Source organism: Austrofundulus limnaeus, unplaced genomic scaffold (assembly GCF_001266775.1).
Source record: "Austrofundulus limnaeus strain Quisiro unplaced genomic scaffold, Austrofundulus_limnaeus-1.0 Scaffold116, whole genome shotgun sequence".
Classification (NCBI taxonomy): domain Eukaryota; kingdom Metazoa; phylum Chordata; class Actinopteri; order Cyprinodontiformes; family Rivulidae; genus Austrofundulus; species Austrofundulus limnaeus.
In genome coordinates, this window is record NW_013952518.1 from 916843 (window position 1) to 937254 (window position 20412).

The 20412-nt window shown below is 39.7% G+C and overlaps 1 long non-coding RNA gene across 2 annotated transcripts in view; it reads right to left on the bottom strand.

Moving 5' to 3' along the window:
* Nucleotides 1-1206: 1206 nt before the first annotated feature.
* The window catches only part of LOC106521811 (uncharacterized), a 116363-nt gene continuing 97157 nt past the window's right edge, over nt 1207-20412 (bottom strand). Inside the window, exon 4 of one of the 2 annotated variants that reach the window (XR_001310716.1) lies at nt 1207-1373. This is a non-coding gene — a long non-coding RNA (uncharacterized LOC106521811). Of the gene's footprint in view, nt 1374-13719; nt 13938-20412 lie in introns of those variants that run through there. The other variant, XR_001310717.1, reaches the window with a different exon arrangement.

The window sequence follows — 20412 nt, forward strand, 5'->3', positions numbered from 1 at the left end:
GGAGAGGCGTGGTTGGGAGGAACGGCCCCCCTGATCTGAACCCGAGTGTTGTTTTGTTATTGGACTTCTGTGCTCATCATGGATTGTCCATACCGAACACCATGTTCAAAAATAAGGGTGTCCATATGTGCTCTTGGCACCAGGACACCCTAGGCCGCGGTTCGATGATCGACTTTGTTGTTGTCTCATCTGATCTGCGGCCGCATGTATTGGACACTCAGGTGAAGAGGGGGGCGTGGCTTTAAGGTGTTTATGTAACTTTTAATGATTTGACCAAACCTGTCTCCAAAAAAAGGGAAATATATGTCTATATTTTGACATTTGACTATGGACAGGGGATAAAAGAAAACTGTTTTAACATATGGATAATCAAATTTATACAAATTCCCCCATCCAACCAACTGAAACTCATCACACTGTAGAGGTCTGGTTGTTGTTCACCTGAGCAGCACCTTCATCCTTTCATCCCTCTGACCCATTTATGTATCTGAGGGACTCTGCTCAGGTAAATCTGCACTGATAACATTATGTTCCTGTTACAGCCCCCAGAAGTATCAAGGGCAGACAAATCTAGGCCAAGCAAACTCCCTCTTTCTCATAGTATAAAAAAACACTAAGTAGGAGTCCTGCAAAGCCTTAAGACAAAAAACAAGTTTAAAGAGAATGATTGGATGGTTTTAGGTTGGATAGGATGATTTAAATCATCATTGGTGACCCCTTCCTGCAGCATTTCAAGTTATATTAAAATTATGCTTGCAGGGCACTTCTAAATGTCTGCCTAGAACCTATAAAAAGTAAATGCATTGCAATTTAATTCATTAGCTGTCATGTTGCATTTTCTGAGCAATTACAAGCTTACCTCTCCTGCTATTTGTCCAAATCATTTTTTTTATACAAAGCCAACTCAGCGCTCGAGATTTATTCCAACTTTATCGCTGCATTGTATTAGGCTATTACCGGATCCTTCCGGTTCCTTCAGTTTGTTTACAGTGGGAATGATTCAGTGTGTTTGTGCATCTGCATCCAGCAGGTTCTCATTGCCTTTCAGGCCTCATGCTGCAGAGCACCCATTTAAGGCGCTCTGACATTTACATGCGGTTGCCTATTGGTGTTTAAACTAAATATTACTACAACCAAAATCAACAGTAGACACTGACCAGACACAGGCGCCGGCAGCTGTCTCTCCCTTTCCTTTCTCCCAGCCTCACTTTTTGCTCCCGCTCTCTGTCTCCTCATCTCAGTCTGGCGGTCTCTCTCGTATGTGTTTGTGAGCGTGCACGAGGATTGCACGAGGATGATTTCAGGCAGCCAATTATGGCTAAAGCGAGGCGGAGGAGTGACAACATGCAGTAAAAGACCGCTGTCTGGAAAAGCTGAGAGAAAAAAAATTGAAGAATGGAGATATATAAAAAGAGTCTGAGATTAACAAAGTGGAAAAAGAATAATAAAAGAAAACTAAAATAAACACCGAGACAGTCACAAAAGTCGCATGTGGAGGACAGACAATGTACAAAATAAGACAAGGGTTTTTTTTTTCAAAAACACCTAACCAGTTTTTAATATGCTCACAAATATGTCCTATAACAAATTCTTGAACGACACAATTCTTTTAAAAAGAATGCTATGTTTTGTTTCTACACGTTTGTAACCAGTCAGTAGACTATTTAGGTCATGTACAATGCAAAGTGCGGTTTTAGACTTGTCACATCCAACTGATGACTCGAGATCAACGTTACCATTTTATACCCATGACACACACCTTTATATATTAGTTTATTCAGCTATACTAGTCTTAGCCATACTCTGACCTTTAACCAACCATTCTCTACTAAAAGGCAAGTGGTAATTGCATGTGTGTTCATTTGTTTGTCTATTAATAAAATATTTCCAAAACCACTGGACAGATTTTACAGAAACTCTCAGAAATCATTAGATAAACATCTACAACTGATGAGTCAACAGGATTAAAGATGGCTTTCACAGCTAATTGTTGCTAAACATGGAAATGTGAAAGAAAAAAGTAATTTTCAGATTCCAGCCTAAAATTTGGTGACATAGTAGTACAGTACTTAGAGTGTTAACCGATTGCATTGGAGTTTGGTTTAAAGGGGCGGTATTATGTATTTTTCAGGCAAATAGTTCAATTATACCCCAATCGAGTAACTATGTTACCTTCAGTTGTTATGAAAATGCCGTATATATCAAAAATAAGTTTGACTTCCCATCCTAGTTTATCTAAACACCTTGAAATTGGCCTATATCTCTTAAAGAACCTCCTACCATTTCTGACACTCCCACTTCAGCACATTTTCAAACAATGCTTGGAGAGAAGGGTGCTCTGTGGGGTGGGAGCTCGGCTTCAGACTGTGCTCCAGGAAGGAGCTGGGTACAAATAGGCAGAGCTTTGTACCAGCAAGCATTTAGGCAGCTCCAAATGGCTACCACAGCAGATTCAGGGATTTTTGATTTTGCATAACACCCTCTTTTCAAGCTGTGGAATACAAGGTGGCAAGTGACATGCATCTTCAAAGAGTTCARAGATTTTTTATTTTTATTTTAGTTTATGTAGTCCTACTAACTAGTAAAAAATGAAACTAAAGCTTGGAACTCAGAAGGGTATTTTCAAATAATTTTTCAATTTTTTCCCCTTAGTTGCCCCTCAGTAATCCTAACCATTATTTAAATCAAATTCTGAACAGATGAGTAGATTATAGTAATACAAATGAATTTAAATAATCACCTGTCAACATAAGCGCATATAGAGATCAATAACGTGTGTCCCCTTTTTGTACTCACAGAAATCTGGGTAAGTGACCAAATCTCTATCTTCTTCCTATTATTCGTAGTTGGGTCAACAGACTCAAGAGGGAAACTTAGATGTCCCTCTCACCAGCGACACTTTCCAACTCATTCTGGGGCACCCTGAGGCATTCCCAGTCCAGAGAGGATACATAATTCCTTCAGTGATGCCTAGATTTGCCTTGGGGCCTCCTAGCAGTGGTACGTGCCCCACGCAGTACACCTCTAATGGGAGGCATCCCATTTAGATGAACCACTACAACTGACTCCTTTCAGTGCGGAGGAGTATCGGCTCTACAAYGAGCTCCCCAAAGATGATGGAGCTCCTCCCCTCTGCAGAATCTCCACTTTAACGTGTGGAAGGGTTTGAGTACCCCATGATCCTTGGATCTATTATGTCTGGGGCATTAGCCCCCGGTAGGGTCTCCAGTGGCAAACAGGGCTCGGGGGAGGGCTCAGACTAAGAGCAATTCAAAACCCTTGATGAATAAAACAGCATGCTCATCAGGAAATCTTGGAAGGACAATGGAAACGGGCATATCCAAGCCAGGGCTAGAGGGGAGATCAAGCCTTCGAAGTGGTCAAGCCTTGGCTCCTGGCGCTTGGACGAGGGAGGACCATAGGTGCCATGCATGACGGGCAGCATGCAAGGGAGGGTCCGTGGCCATGCGGATTCTTGGCAACAGACTAGAGACATGACCAAAACTGCAAATTCTAAAATGACGTCAGCCATTTGCACAATGTGGAAGACAACCGTTAAGTATTTTATTGAAAATTAAAGAGCATCCAATTCAGAAGTTGTGTTGGAGTTCAGCACTTTGATTTGTAATAAAATAATCATACAACAATGCTCTTGAGCCAAGTCCTTAAAGTTTTCTCCTGAATCTGAATCTATGCCTTGTCCCGAACATTTAGTCTGACTTTATGAAGTCCTAACAACCGCATCAGACCTGACCCTGTCTTGTATGTAACAGGGGAGAGAGTGAAGTGGACAGAAATCACCTGCAATCTTATTAGCTTCATAAGTTCTGTGTGGAGCACAGTGTGCACTCCAGATCCCAGGGGAGGAACCGTGGCTCAGAATAGTTAACCCTGCCTCACCCGGGCTGCCGTTCGGCCTTATCCTGCAGCTTAAGCTTTTAATGAGTTCACTGCCTTCCTCTCTCTTTTTCTCTTCCTCTCTCCGGGCGTTTTTGTTTCATCTGAGGCTTCTCACATTCTCTAGCGCGTTTCTTTGTTCTTCGTGTAAACTTTTTTCCCCACTCAGTTGTGTTATTTTGCTTTATCTCTCACGTCTCATCACTTCAACCCACACAATACCACACACTCCTTCGCCTACCCCCGAACCTGTCAGCTTATGYTCTTCTGGGTCAGGATTAGAGACTTTTCTTGTTGGTCAATTAGAGATGGAAGCAGTTAAAGAAGCAAGAGAGTGTTGTCAAATGKGCTTTTTAATAAACTCTCAGTCCGCGCCACACAGAAATGTTTAATCTCTGTGTAGCGAGTTAAAGCACTCACAAGTGGATTTCTCTAAGACCCTTTCCCCTTTACATCTCTTAAACCATCCCCCTTCCACGCCTGTCCTTAAATATTCATGCTTTTGTAAATGTAATTTATTCATGTTGAATTCACATCTGGTTTGTATCCGGCCTTGCAGGGAGAACATGTATGGGGAGCAATTTGTTTTGCCTGGTCCATGACAGGAAGCGTGCCTCGTGCCCCCTTAYAAGGTCACAGGAAGGTCTCAGGGGAGAGTAGTAAGCTGCCGCTACTGGGTCTGACCATACTGCCATTAAGTCTGGCAGGGGCCTGCACATGGATGTGGTGTCTGTGTATGTAGGGGAGCTAATATGAAAAGTAAATTATGAAAACAGATACAGCAGAATGAAGATCTGCTAATGAAAATTGACAAATTGTCCATAACAGCCTCAAGGACCAATAGAGGTTTGAGAGCCTCACCACATCTATTTATCTCTATTTTCAAGGCAATATCCCATCATTTCTAAACACTGGCTCCAATTTGTCCTTGTGGGGGTCCACAGTTGGTTAAGCATGACTTTCAGAAGACTACAGAGGCTGTGTCTCAATTCGGGGGCTGCAGCCTACCTACATCGCGGTCCGGGTAGGCTGCATAAAGCGGCAGTGCAATGACATGGTCTAGCCTTTGCATGACAAATATTTGCGTGACCAAATAATAAAACATTCAAGGTTTGGGTTTAGCTCCACTATCTTTTTATTTAACATCTCATTGCAATATAAATGTCATCAGCTAAGTTACTAAACCTACATTTAAAAACAAATTCTTCAGTCCATGATGAATTTCCAAACATCGATTGGTAAACCCTCAGCCGGGAAGAATACTAAAATCCAGCCTTCATTTTCAGGATATAGACCACAATCATTGGATGCATGAGAAGGAGTCCACAAATTAGGACAGCCTTTGTTGCGGGGCAGTGACGTAAGCAGCCGACAAATGCGGACTTCGAAGGACGCAGCCCCTGAACTGAGATACAGCCTACAAAAAGGGTCCCGCTGTCTTATATGAAGCAATATAAGAAGGGGGCGGATGAGAAAATGGTGAGACTTTGTGATCCAATTTTCAGCTTTTTATTTTTTCTTTTCACCTCTGTTTTGTTTGATGCTTGTTTAAACAGGCTCCCAGGAGATGATGTTGCTAGGTGGGAAAATAAATCTTTGTGGGTATAATGTGTGTGTGTGTTCACGGGGAATTTCACATTGTACATTATTCCACAATGATGAATGAAAATTCCAAGATGACAAATCTTTTCCCCGAAGTTGGCGAGAAAAAAAAAGATAATACTAGAAGGAGTTACAGTGTGAATAATGCCTTCTAGTATCACTATTTCAGCTCAGATAATACATATCTTTCTGAGGTCATCSAAAGGTTGACCTTAACTTGACCCCGGCTTGTTTTAAGTCCCAAAAGTTATGAGTGCAGAAAATATAAGCAGATAAAACAGGATTGAAGCTCTCTAAGCTCATCTATCGCAGAGACCCSCCTTCACTTCAGGCTTAGAGGCCGATTAAGGCATATGATATCGAATCCTCTTTGGGCTGTAGCCATTGTGTAAGTGCGTGTATTATGTGTGTGCACATTGTCTATATGTGCCTATATGGAGGTAACTCATTTGCCTGATGAACCACAAGCTGATTGTGACCTTGCATTGAGGGTCTTTTACCCCCCCTTGAGGTGGGGTCAGGAGTTCAGCGGGGTGCTAAGTAATGACTTTCCATCAACATGGATCACTCACTCATGGGATGCATGGCTGCATCCCTGGAGCCCAGGTAGGTGAAGGGAAGGTAGAGCCTAATATTACCTCTCTGTGGTGAAGCTCCATTAGATTACCATAATATCCTGGTGATTTAGATGCCTGGTTCAATGTTTTTTTGTGGGAATTATTGTCTGCTTTTCAAGGTTAGTGGGAAAACACTGGTGTGTAAGCAATGACCAGTTAAAACCAATATCTCACTGGGATGCGTGTGGTAAGGACTAGATGTGAACGGCATTCATGCGGGGTCTCAAATATGTCAATAATATTAAAATACTAAATCATAAAAACAGGGGTGGCTGCTAAATGGGGACGAGGCAAGTCAAGGTGATACAAAAATGGTATAGAAGACAGTTTTCAAGACGTGCACACAAAAACAAGCAGAGATTCGCAAAAATTTGTCACACAAAACAATGAGGTCACTAGGTTGCAAACACTAAGTATTCAGTCATTGCTGAGTAAAGGTTACTCAAACACATTTAAAGCCTTTAAAAATAAAAAAGCAAAACATCAAGACAGAATGTCCAGTTGTCTTTTATTCAGGCTGGTAAAATTGAACAACTGTCATTTTGCCCCACAAGTGTAGTACCTTGTATTGTTGCTTTGTTTATTGATTTTTCTCTGAGTCATTACTATTATCAAAAAACAAACTAAAAAATGAAGAACCACAACATGAACCTGAATGTCAGGGGAAAAAGATGTCTTTGGGCACAAACAGTTCAAGTGCCACTGTTTAGCAGTAAACACATAGTACAGTTAGTCCCAATACCAAACACATCAGAGGCATGTTGTTGGTTTGCCAGATGCTGGTGTACGCTGACTGAAATGTTGTTATTGGCCCTATAAAGTGTCAACAACTTCATAACAAAACTGAAACCTAGTATTTGGATTTATGGGTCTAATCTTTAAATGGAATCTGTGTTTTTATTCATACAGAATCACATAAATTCAGGACTACTTTTTAAAAGATTTAGGTGGATTTAAGTTGCAGAGTGTCTGTTAACTTCATAAGGCTGTTAATGATTATTATTGACTGCAGCTAGTAGTTTGACAGCAATAACTGGATACTCTCAAATAAATAAAATGCCCCTGAAATTCCTTAAAAGTCTTTTGACATTTTTTATAAGGGTGTAAAACTAAAGGTAAGAACCGGAGGAAGTGGTCTGACACCTCAGTTTTCGAAGTAAAAGCCCCTGGTAGCATCTGGAAACGTTTAAAGGCAGAAACTGCACCATTTTTGCCCACCGGTGGAACAAAGACTGATAAGGGATTAAGATGTTCAGGACCAACCAAGAAACCACCAAGGCTGAAGTCTGACATGAACTGCAAACTGCTGGAACCCCAATGTTTTTATCATGATGGACTGAGAGGAAGCCGACCAAGTAGAAGTCTTGTCAATCTCAACCAAAAATTGCTATAAAGGTTTTGTATTCAAACAAGACTGAACTATTTGACTACAATGACAAGAAGTATACTTGGTAAGGCTTTTAAACCAAAACACGCTCTACCATACATCGGACATGGGTAGGTTTGACTGCACAAAGTATAAGAAATACTGAAAAAGGACTATTTCCAAACTATTCAGCTTCACATCGGATCAACAGTTAAAAGGTTGAAACGTTTAGGTTTTTCAACAAGACAGTGATCCCAAACACACATTAGAACTGGTTTCTGATGGGGAAAAAACAGGCTAAAATTAAGCTTCTGGAGTGGCTTTCCCAAAAACCCAACCTCAGTCCTATAAATAATTTGTAGATTAATCTTAAAAGTGAATTCCATGCCAGGAAACCAACTAGTTTAGGTGATGTCTACCAATTCTGCCAAGAAGAATGTTCAAACATTGGCCAAAAGTATACCAGAAGCTCGTTGATGGCTGCAAAAATCAAGTGGTTGGAGTTCAACTTGTTAAACGTTTAATCAAATAAGTGTATGTATGTCTATTTTTATCATTTGACCTTATGTGGATAAGAAAATAAATCATAATAATTTAAACTTGTGCACTCTATTTTTTTAAATCACTGACAAGGCTTCTTGTATAATCAACACACCCTGGTAAAAATGGTTCAAATAAAATATTAAAATTAACATGCCATTTATGCCCATGAGTGTATGTACTGTATACTTCTGACTGCAACTGATACTCACAAAATCCTTTAAATCTATGCAAAATACAAGTGTTTGGTTCGATTTGGATCCAGTTTTGCAAACCAGTACCCTTATCAGCTTCTTCTTTCAACATGTTTGCTTATAGTGAAGTTTCCAGGACAAATTTACTCACAGGCCCTGTTTGTTTGTGACACTGGGTGACAGGGCAGCCTGAGGGGAATTGGACAGTCTTTGCATTCCCAAAGGTTCAGGCTGTACTGACTAAGTTTCAAAACATGCATCACGACAAGTGTCTTGTCTTAGCTTGGATTCTCTCCGCTTTCGCATGGTTGAGTTTCTCACATCAACTGACAAGACGAAGAGATAAAAGAACAGATTAACATGTAACCAGAAGATGAGCAGATTGTTCCCACAAAAGATCAGTAGGTGTTTTAACAACATAAAAGAAACACTTCAAGACAGCTTAATAAAATGGTTCACAATCAAAGCTTTTAAATGTGTTATTTGCAAAAAAAAAAAAAAGACTGTACATTTTATATCACAAAGCCAGTCCTCGTGTTTCAGATATTTTTTTTCTCTCCTCTTCATGTGGTGGAGAGATTAATGGGGGTTTTCCTGTATGCCATCTAAGTTATCCCCCTGTGCTCCTGTTTTAGACCAGCTAATGTATGGTTGGGGGAAAGGACGCATTACTGTGGCTCATACATACAGTGGTTAAAGAGCAGCCTGGTTTTCTATTTCATATGAGCAAACACACATGCACGTTTCCCTCCTCTGCCAACTGCACCTGCTGCTGGCTGTTAATCAGTGGCTGTCAAATGGGTTTATGCACATATGGCTTTATTCAGAGTCTTTGCATATGTGTGTGTTTCTATACTGAAACCAAAACTTGGCTTGAAACCAACCTATGGAAATCTTTTTACTTATAAGGACCAAAATGTGGTTCCCTTGGGTGCAAAGACATTTTTCAGGATTAAGACTTGGTTTTAGGGTTATTTTTAGGTCATGATAAGGGTCAGGGCTAGGATTAAAGGCATTCGGTTGCGATGGTTAATGGTTAGGGCAGGGGGCTAAGGAATGCATTCTGTCAATAAAATGCCTCCACAGGCAATTAGAGAAAAGATGTGTGATCTTGTCTGGGCTTTCATCACAATGCTCTTTATTGTGTGTGCTGGTGATGTTGGAAGGTTTCTCATATATGTCACCAAGGCCACAAGTGTTGAGCAGCCCCTCCTTTTCTAGAAGTCCTTTTTGTCTCAAAAAAAAAAAAGAGAATCTGGGTCCAATCATCCATTATTCAATGTGCCACCAACCAACCTCTGCTTAGGGAATAACAGCCTTTGCAAACTTAAGCTCTGTAATGAGAGAGTCCCCTCCAACCCCATGTCAAGCCATGTCATGGACCTGAGCAGCTTCCAAGTATAGCCCCAAATAGATCAAAGACTCCTTTTATTCTTTCATTTACAGAAATGAAACCTTATTTTACTCCCACATGCAAAAAGTTTTATTATTTTTGATCAGCGGCCCAGTTTAGTAAAATGGATTGCTGGGAAGCGTCACTTCAAAAACCACACTTCTGATGGGAAGTCAGACGATTAGATATTTTTAGACCTGGTTGATATTTTGTGGTGCTATTTTTGTCACCAAGCTGCATATTTTAAAATCAAGTCAAATTATGTCATCATTTCATTTCCTTGACTTTTTTTTTTCAGCTTCAGTGAGTTTGAGTGTGGATATTAAAGCAAGTTCCGCTTTTATCTAAGAATAACGCTTCTCCTTTGTGTTGGGCACCAAACTTTTTTTTGTTAGTACATCATGATGTGTGTAAAACTTCAAACTAAACAGAGCAAATTAGGCATTTCCTGCAGAAAGATGGACCCTCCTAGTCGGGAGCTTTCATGAGACGAATGCACGTACAGTATTCCGGTTTGGAATACATGCAATACATACATGGACACTAGCTGTGTCCATTGCAAATGTGCGCAAAACTGTCGATATTCTGTTAATGTCGAAAAACACAGTTTCGCAACTGCGGTGTTTCCATTAAGTAAGAAATGCTATTAAAGTCACGCGTGAATACACTTGTTCTCATGATAAGTCATTATGAACATGGCGGCAATGGATGTAAACACATGGCACATTGCTACCACGACACTAGCGCTCATCATCAGGGGAGATGTCGGCGTCTTTTATCAAGGCTTTCCAGAGACAAGTCCCTACTTGGGAGTGGCTACGTATGCTTTTTTGGGAAATTTTAGTCGGTGAGTTTACTACTTTATACTACTTTTGTGATATTACTACTATTTCTACTTCCTGTTATCTTCTTCGTCATCGTCTTTTTCGCCAGTAGAAACAGCCGGTTGTTGATCACATGACTCCCGTGATGCGAACAAAGTGTTTCCATTGCAGTTTTGCGAAAAACACCAATTTCGATATGGCTGAAATACCACCTCATCCTAGCGCAAAAACATTTTGTCAAAAAACGTAATTTTCTTCAAAATTGACGTGTTTCCATTGAACAAATTTATTTTTGAAATTCTAATTTGCGCATTTTCATGGTCAATGGAAATGTAGCTACTCTAAACTGACCCTAGGTTTGAGTGCTTGCGTTGCCCAATGACTGATGGAGAACCAGCACCCCTGACTGATTTCCCACTTTTTATTATTCATTCCTTCACCTCTTCTCCCTGTTACCCAAACACACACCACCACTAACATTCAAACCTCCCTGACTCCATTCTTCTTTTGTTGCTCGAAATTAACGCTTCCGCCTGGCCTCATTGGCCTCAAGCTACTCATCTTTTGTGTCTTAAAGAGAAGCAGGGAAAGTTGTCACATTCTTCTTCTCCATGACAGGACCACATCATTATCTTCCAAGTGTTAAGTTAGAACTCTCTCTCACACGCTTTCTGTTCGACTGCCTACATTGTCTCTCCCTTGGCTTTATTTAATGTAATCTCGCCCGCCCATTTCCGTTCCTTCTCCCTCTCCACTCTTTATTTTTACCCTTCTCTGTGTGTAACAAAGGGAGGAAGTGTCCCTGACATTAGTTGCTAGGATTATTTATATCCCGGCTGTGTTTTTATTTTTAGCATTCAGGTTATATTAGTTTCTGTTTAGACTAATTTAGAGCTGAAATCACACGCTTTTTAAGTGTTTGTTTGCAAGGATTCGGCTGTTTGAGCGCAGCACCTACAATAGCTTGGTCTTGGGTGAGCACTTGAGCTCGAAGGGTAATTTTATGTTTTCACTGCACCAGGCAGCTTGACAGTTTCTTCCTCTCCGCTTTTCAAATCTCTGGTACTTTTTAATACCCACGTTCTCACTTGCATAATGACTGCATTGTGTTTTGTAGCAGTTGGTAAACAATCATCTGAAAATAAAAAAAAATACAGGTAAAGATTTTTTTTTAACTTCACTCAGAGTGGTATGAAGGGTTTTGTGTTTGACTAGAGTAAATACCATGAAGCTCATCATTCTCCTTTTACAACCAGCCTCTTCCCGGTGAAGCCAAAAATAAAAATAGACCATCACATTGTCCAGCGGTGGTATTTATGCGCAAATTGTCACTTTACATGAGTGCAAAATGCTTATTATTGGTGAAGAGCATCTATTTGAAATGATTGCACATTGCACATCCAGTGGCTGGTCCCTGTCGCTATAGTGGCTACGGGACGAGCCTGCCTCATTCTCTTCTTTCCTTTTTCCCCTGCACAGCAAACCCACAATCCTCCCACGCTTGCACTCACTAACTCCCCATCCCAGGTCGCTACCAAATTCTGTTTAACCAACCCACTGACCTTGGGTTCTCAAATATTCCTGTGATCTGCCTGTGGTAACTCAACCAAAAACCAACATTTTTGGTTCAGAATATCAGCCGACTAAACTGAGAAAAATACTGCACACAGGCCTTTTTTTCTCCACTCAAGAGTAAAAAACACCACTCAAAGTGAAATGGCATCAGAAAATAGAGATTTAAAAATGGTTTTCTCGTGTAAAATCACAAGAAAAACACTTGAAAAATCCAAATATGATGTCAACTTTTAAATGTTTTACATAAAATTTATTCTACAATACAAAACGGTATAAAAATTGAACAGCTATTCAAAATTGTGAGCAAAAATCTGTTTGTGACCTTAAATTGCATCTCAACCTGTTTTTGTGTGTATGGCTTTCAAAACTGTATTTTATGTCCATCTTTATCACCTATGTCTTACCTTGATACTGTAGTTGCCCAGACATTTATGATTTGATCTTCTGGAGTTCAAATTTGAAATGAAAATTTGCAAATTTCAACCAGCTCTTTTACAATTATTAATAAACATCTGCATGGTTTTTAGACCTGGACATTTGGAGCCCTGAATTTTTTTGATAACAGAAAAAGCTCCAGATATGGGTTAAAATACAGCTTTATACCTTACGGAAACTAAATCAAGAAGTTTTTCCAACAACTTTAAGAAGCCCAGGTTTGAGATAAGTTTAAAATGCTTGCAACAAAATTGAGAAATTTTTGAGATAAGTTTAAAATGCTTGCAACAAAAGTGAGAAGTTTGAGACAAATTTAAGATGCTTGCAACAAAATTGAGAAAAGTTTGCGACAAATTTAAGACACTTGCAAAGGTGAGAAAAGTTCGAGATAAGTTTAAAATGCTTGCAACAAAATTGAGAAAATTTTGAGATAAGTTTTAAATGTTTGCAACAAAATTGAGAAAAGGGAGACAAATTTAAGATGCTTGCAACAAAAGTGAGAAAAGTTTGAGACRAATTTAAGATGSTTGCAACAAAAGTGAGAMAAGTTTGTGACAAATTTAAGATGCTTGCAACAAAAGTGAGAAAAATATTGAGACAAATTTAAGACACTTGCAACAAAATTGAGAAATGTTTGAGACTAATTTAAGATGCTTGCAACAAAACTGAGAAAAGTTTGTGACAAATTTAAGATGCTTGCAACAAAAGTGAGAAAAGTTTTGAGATAAGTTTAAAATGCTTGCAACAAAATTGAGAAAATTATGAGATAAGTTTAAAATGCTTGCAACAAAATTGAGAAAAGTTTGAGATTTTAAAATGCTTGCAATAAAATTGAGAAAAAATTGGGACAAATTTAAGATGCTTGCAACAAAATTGAGAAAAGTTTGAGACCAATTTAAAATGCTTGCAACAAAAGTGAGAAAAGTTTGAGATAAGTTTAAGATGCTTGCAACAAAACTGAGAAGGGTTTAAGACAAGTTTTAAAAAAAGTAACAAAATTGAGAAGGGTTGTAGGACCCCTCTAACAAAACTGAGAAGTGTTTAAAATGAGACATTTTGGAGATGTTATTTGCCAATTAGTTGCAACACAGTGAGGTGGTTTTAGCCTGTACAGAACAGATAAACTGAGCATATACCGTATTGCAGTTTTTCAAAGATCAGTTTGAGTGAACACACCTGGTTCCACCTACTGTAACTGAAGTAGTGGCAAACGGATAATTAAAAGGGAAAATTAAAATGAACGCATCATTTTGAAAACAAAMTAAAAAGGCTCCCTTTTACATTTTCACACTTATCTGCTCTTAAAAATATATATGCATAATAAGACCGACTGCATTTCAAGATGGTTAAAAGATCAGACAGGTACTGTCCAAAATGTAAACATGTGGGTCAACAAGGACGCTCAGGGATGGTTTCAGACCACGTGGTGCATCCCGGTGAGACGGCTCACATCAAAATGGCTGTCTGGATCTGACACTGCAACCAAGGCAACAGCTACAAGATAAGAAACAGAGAACAGCAGACAGACAGAAAGGTGAAACAAACACAGACCCAGACTAAAACTTTGATCATGTCACACAGATAGGAATATAATTTGGGAGCAGGGAAGAGGGGGATTACACAACGTTACAGTTTAGTGGGCAGATTGACATTTAAATAATTTGTTTTTAGAATAATTGTCCATTTGATCTCAAAATGGTTCAAAAGTTTTAAAAGGTCTGAGAAAGTAATGATTGGAATGTTATTTCCCTTAGGTTAGCATTTATTTTGCAGAGTTTGCAGTTTTATAAAGTGGACTATTTTGTAGTTTAAATAAACTGCTGGACTATAAACACTGATGGTCGCCAGAAATAATATAAGACACAGCCTGCTTAAAAATATAAAGCAGCATTCTTACACTGGCGTTTCTTCTTAAACTCTTCTTCTATTTACTGTACCATTGTATGTCCAAAAATTTATTTTTTTCAGCACGTATGTTCTAAAACCACACTCTTACTGCTTTACATCCTCTCTATTTGTAAAGTCTTATTTTCTTTCCAAGCCAAAGATGTAATGCAGACCGTAAAAGAGCTGGGGGTGTTGAAAAAGACCCCCAGCAGAAGTTTGTTCAAACACAAACTCCGACATTCCTCAAGTTCTCTTTCCAGGAATTTCCAGAGGTTTGGGTCCCGACGCAGCTGCTGTGTGGAGRAGATTGCAGAGGTGGTGGGCTGGAACCATCCCCCAAACTGGCCCCCGCGTCTTCTCCTGCAGCTCCTCTTCACTGTTATTGTTTTGACTGAGGTGGGGTTCAAAGGGGAGGGGGAGTTCACGTGGGGTAAAGCTCTGCCTATTATGTCTGGGCGCTCAGGAATCTAGGTCACGTTTAGACCTCATCTTCTTCATCCCCTCCCCTCTCCTCCGATTCTAATGGGTGACCGCTGCCAAAAAAAATWAAAAAATCTGCGCTCTTTAATCCCCCACCTCGCCACCCTCTCGATCAATATGCCACACCCCTCACTTTTTTTTTTCTTTCTCTCATTCCTCCCCACTCCCTGTCTCCCATCTCTCCCTGCTCTCGCCGTGCCAAATGCCAGGCGTTTATCAGGGATAAGCAGCTGTCCCCTTTTGCTCGAGGGAATAGAAGAAAAACAGACAGAGTGGAGGCAGGAAAAAAAAGACAATGATCCAGACAGAGTGGGCAGCTGAAATATAAAAATTGAACTTCTGTCTTTAAATATCAAATTATCCGAGCGAGCTGTCACTCAAAGCCTCAGATGCAAATACTGTAGCAGAGTAAACACTTTGGGGAGTGCCTCTGCCGCGGCGAGTTGAAGGCTAAAGCTCCCCTGGATGCGTCACAGCTCGAGCATTCAGTGAAAACAAAAACGCACGCCTCAGATACGGTGCCATAACCTTCGCTTGATGGCTTTGCGTGTTTCAGTCTCAAAGCAAATACCTCCGGACGCCAGTAAAGCTAATCTCTAAACTTTATACTCGGAGAGGTGACAAATAAAGCAGGATATTTCGCGCGGAGGCAACGTCTTATCTTTGGGTTTCCTCATAACAGACTCTTTATCTTTATTGAACTGATAGGAGAAGCAGTGAACTGTGAATTGATCTTTGATGTTACTAAGTCGGGTTGTTTCAGTCTCATTCCAGTGTCAGAAATTACTCCATTTTGATTTCAGTTTTGAGTTTCTCTCGGGATCAATATCTAAAAACAAAAAAACTGAAGTTTAAAAATATGACATCATATAAACATATTTATTGTAAGGTAAGACTGCAAAACAAATTGAAAAACTCTGTCTCAAAGAAAAGAGAGTTCACTTGCACAACAATCCAGTCAAAATAAAATCTCCAAACTCAGGCTGCTCAAAGAGCTATCTGCAACAGGTAAGACATTAATAGTTTGTAAACGTTTCACAGAACCCTACTTCAAAAGATCCGGATGGTCATTTTATTGCTGCATCAAGTTGTCTTTTCAAATTATAACCAGGTGTTTTATGGTGAAACGTTCCCCATGCACCGAATACTGAAAAAAACTTCCAACGGCAACAAAAGCACACAGGAAGTGTCTTATCTTTATTGTTCAATGCTCTATAATGGGTCTCCACTGTCTGATTAGAATTTAACAAGAGTATATTGCATGTCAAACCAGAAATACCACACCTTATCCGCCGGTTTTTATCATGCATTCATCAGATACCAACAAGAGCGCGTCCGTCTGTCTATGAAAGCTTCATTCCTCACATGCCACTGAGCACATGTGTGGCCATACAACAGATATTCCTGCATCAGGAATGTAGACGTGCGACACATTTCCGAGCGAGCGGAGCCTGATGTCGTTTGTTTGCGTCAGTGGGAGGCGCCCTGCCATTTGGCTGAAGGCGACGTGTCGTGAGGTGTGAGGTGTGAGGCGGCACGTGTACGGTAGGTAAAATCAGTGCGACCGGCTGCTGTAAACACAAACACACAAGGGACACACACACATGCGTATTGATGCGGCTGATCTGTGTGTTTGTGAGGAGGAGGAGGAGCTGTGCCACTAGCTTCTTGGAAAAACTGTCAGGGGTTGTGGCTTCTGTGACAAGCAGAATACGACATAGTGTGTGTGGTTGTTAGGAGAACCAGCTATCACAACTTATCACATCGAGGGGTGCACTGGTGCACACACTACGGTCACTTATTAATTCATGTTTCTCAGGGGAGTGGAGGGGGGCCTCAGGTTCATATAGTGTAAGTAATACGTGTGAAAGAAAATCATATAAGTCTACTTTAATAGGATTTACTTATCGCCCGCTGCCAAAAGGCGAAAGACAGACGATGATGATTTTATTTTGAAGGTTCAAGATGTCTGCTACAACTCATCAACATATGCTAACACAGCCACGGTTATGATTCAGTCAGTTTTACACATTTTATGCTAAAATTTCACGTGGTAATAACTCAAAAACATTCTGAATGTGACATCCTGTGATACTGCATGAAATTGTGCATAACTTTATTTTGAAAGTCATTCAAGTCAGCGGGCGGTGTGCATTCTTTCGATTTTGTGAGTTTTGACACGAAATCTGTCACAATAATTTCACAACCTTCACTTTTTCCCCATTCAGACATCAGACATTGTAATAATAGCCTCGAGGGATTAATCCAACTCATCTTAAGCCTACATTATTAACTTAACCATCACTAGCCACAACCGAGCCCCCGATAAGAATAAAACGGAGGCATCCTGCGTGTAATTAGATATGTGACATTATCTGCAAGGGCTCTGAGGATGGCCTGAGCACCTCCGCTAACAAAAGAAGATCTACTGATAGCAAGTGAAGACAATCTACTCTCCGGGGCYGTTCGAAGGGGTCAGCATCGCTGAATCTGTTATCTCCGTCTGCTGCTGAGTAAACACAGTCAGGAAACAATAGATTGTGAGAAATGACAGCTATTTATGCAAACTGAAAGTTTGGTCTTTACAGTCAAGATAAAGCTCTTTATCGCAACCTTTGAGCTATTGACATCAAACACCATGCAATGGAGGTGATCATGTGCAGGTGTTTTGTCATAATATTACTTTATTGTCAAAATGACGATTGTATTAACTTGAGTGGTTGTTTCAAAACAGATAAAAGTATCAGTCACATTTATCACGTGCTATTAGTTCTTCCGTTTTGAGAAAAATAAATACATTTCTTGTGTAAAATCATGTGATTCCACTCATTTTTCATGAGGTTAGTAATCAGTCAAGGCTGTGTCCACAGTTAAAAGCCAGTCTACCAGCACCTCTAAAGCTAAATAATTAAAAGGGTTTTTGCTTCATCCACAAAGAAGGAACAAATGATAAAAAGACAAGATGTCGGGGTTAGGAGTTTGACTCTATTGAACGTAATGTAATAAAAAATAGTTATACAAAAGAAAACACATTTTAAACAAAAAGTAAACAAAAGAAGAACAATGGTTAATTCTATTCACACGTTCAAAGGAGTGGGTAGAAGTATAAACTTAAGTTTTTTTACCCATCCCTCTTATATCTATAGAATCATCCATTAACTACAATTCAAAATAACTTAAAAGTTTGGATTTTGCAAAGACTATTGTTTATATGACAACATCCTGATATCAATAATTCAACTATCATAAATGTATTATTTTGTTAGTGAGGCTGCAGAGATAAGTCCAGGAGAGAAACCCAGACCTTCTTCTTCTCAGCGATATTCTCCTGCTCCTCCTGAAGGAAGCCGAGGTGTTCCAAGGCCAGAGAGGACTGATCATCTTCAAACTTCAGCAAGTTTTGGGTCTGTGCTCAGATCTCGTTCCAGTGCCTGGAAAAGGCTGAGGCCGGACACCCTACACAGAGCTCATTTCAGTCGCTCATATCTGGGATCTACCACGACACTTGAACTCCCCCATTTGACATAAAGACTCATCCTTTCACKCATATGGCCTCAGACTTAAGCTCACTCTCATCCTGACTGTTTCACACTCGACTGCAGACCACCTCGGTGCACATTAAAGATCCTGGCCTAAAGATGCCGAAAGATCCCCGTTTTTTTTGCAAAAAAACCACAAAGACATTAACGTTCCCAAACTTCCTGCTCTCCATGACCTCTGGTGTCCAACCCACACTCAGAACAAACTTGAATTTGTGCCATTTGGACCACAATGGAAATAAGCTTTATGCTTTATTGTGTTATCCATTTATGTTAATGTTATTGTGTATTATATGCATCATCATTTACATGATGAATAAAATGAATGAATGAAAAGTGCAGAGGATGCAAACACCAACGTTTTTCTTTTTACATTTGTTCAAGTTTCAATCTTTTCATTTCATGTTTTAATATGTTTAATTTCACAAAAACCACTACAGATAAACAATTTTGGTTCAACGGTTTTACTACATTATTCTAATAGCTGCAAACAGAACCTCAGTTTAAAAGTGTTAAGTAAATAATCAGAGAATTACATGCAGTTCTTCCTGTTTTACTCATTTCAATCAAAGTGGGAGCCTAAAAATAAATAGTTTGCTCTATTGTCAACATATTGTACAATCTTAGTTCTTCCTTTTATTGTCCATCCCAATCTCATTTCCATATTTCTATCCTTTGACTGATTAAGAAGATAATCCCCATGTTATATGGTCACCGGCACAGAATTCACCAGGGAACCGTGCATTTATGTGTGTGTGTGTAAGTGAGATGGGTGTGGCTACATTCAAACCCAATGAACCCAGATACCTCTTTCTTCCCCTCCCCACCCCTCCTCTTTGCCTCCTTTGCATCGGCTGCTTGCGGATGCTAATGATTAATTGCTTATTTGCTTGGACGGAGGGGGTTTGATTGGCGTTTGAGCGGAGCAGACCTGACGAGCTGCCAAAGCTGCCAGACAGCGGGGAGATGCACGCAAACGGCAAGTAGGAGGGAGACAGATTGATGGTAAAGAGCAGGCGAGATCAGCGCCATCTGAACTTATTACTGCCCGTGCATTTTACAACACAAACAATGTAAATCCAGCATGTGCAAACATTCACACAATTTATTAACAGCAGTAAACAAGATGTGTTTTTATGGAGAAACATACATAACAGTGCAAATGCGTACATGCAAGCAAATGAGAGTGTGTGCCCATTTGCATGCACACACACACCACACAAATGACATTGTTCTGTCAATCATTTTGGTTTATTGCAGCTACAGAGTAATCAATTTTAATCATCATTAGAGGGAGAAGTGACATTTATCAGCCATCACTATCCATCAAATTACATGCATTAATGCACGTCTGCAGCAGAAGTGACCAAAAGGACAAACAAGTGATGAATGGAAAGAAAAACCTGAATCCATCCTTAATGTGAAGGATTTTGGGTGTTTAATTCAAGCATCTTTTTTTGTCTGTTTACATTATTGTAGACAGAGTGGTGTAGGCAAACTCAATAAATGCACCTTTAATTCTCTTGTTTTCCATTTGGATCTGCATTTTTTACATTTCTTCTAGATTGTAGCTTAATAATATTTGATTCAGCTTGTTAGTGTCATTGTAAAAAGTAACAGTGGCAAAAAAAAGTTGTTGTTTTTTCAATCAGCGATGGATCATTCTATGGTGCAAACAAAATAAATGATTCACATTACTAAAGCTATGTTCACGATGTAGATTTTAACCATCAATTCTGATATTTATACATGGACGGTCATGATGCAACCCGCACAGAACAGAATTAGCTAAACATAGATGCTACATGTTACCATGTTGATTCTGAAGTTGTTGTGCAATCAGAGCAGATTAAATAATTATCTGACATGTTTGTTTAGTTCAGCATTTATATCTGACCTTCACAACCTTATTGTTGCAAAGCATAATGATGGCATCGGTTACAGAAGAATGTCTAAACTTCTGAAGGTTCCAGTGAGCACTGTTGGGGCCCAGGTGCTCCTCGCAAGATTTCTGACAGAGGAGTGAAAAGAATTATCATAAGAGTTGTCCAAGAGCCAAGGAC